Source organism: Acomys russatus, chromosome 1 (genome assembly GCF_903995435.1).
Source record: "Acomys russatus chromosome 1, mAcoRus1.1, whole genome shotgun sequence".
NCBI lineage: Eukaryota > Metazoa > Chordata > Mammalia > Rodentia > Muridae > Acomys > Acomys russatus.
In genome coordinates, this window is record NC_067137.1 from 106,747,743 (window position 1) to 106,748,416 (window position 674).

At 45.7% G+C, this 674-nt stretch overlaps 1 non-coding gene across 1 annotated transcript; it reads left to right on the forward strand.

Moving 5' to 3' along the window:
• The first annotated feature begins 281 nt into the window (after positions 1 to 281).
• LOC127197514 (small nucleolar RNA SNORA17) lies at positions 282 to 413 on the forward strand. The gene has a single exon (XR_007831691.1). It is a non-coding gene; the product is annotated as a small nucleolar RNA SNORA17 (small nucleolar RNA).
• Positions 414 to 674: the final 261 nt, after the last annotated feature.

The window sequence follows — 674 nt, forward strand, 5'->3', positions numbered from 1 at the left end:
GATTCTATCTGCTGACAGCACTCAAACAACTGTGCAAACCATATTCTCCCTCCATCCCAATCTGAGCATGCTGACTTTGGATTCTTGGGTTATTCTAGTGGCCCTACAGTAGGCACCCTGTGAACAAATTTCTTTTTTATTTTCTTTTTTTTAAATATATTTTATTAATTTATTCATATGACATCTCAATTGTTATCCCATCCCTTCTGTCCTCCCCTTCCTCCCTCTCTCCCATTTTCCCCTTACTCTCCTCCTCTATGTCTGTGACTAGGTGACATGGTCCTACGCCTAGAGGTACTGCAGGTGTGGCTGCTGTGTCACCTGTGTGTCAGTAGGTGGCAGAGAGGAGAGAGTGTTCTTTGTCTATGCTCAGTGTTCTGACCTGGGAACTCAGCCTAACATTCCCTGAAAAAAGGATCCTGAGATGACCATCAGATTATAGCACCATGGGGCCCAGACAGGGAACTAGCTAAGATTAACACCATTCCAGCACTATGCAGGCAGGCCTAGAGGGACAGTTCATGCCCAAGATGACTTGTCCTGGTGCAGTAATCAGTGGACAGGGCGTAGTACACCTGAGACCACTCCTGGGATGATCTAAGACACTCAGACACCACAGGAGCCACTAAGAGAAACAAGTAAGTGGTGAAGAAATGAAAAAGAAAGGGAAACAG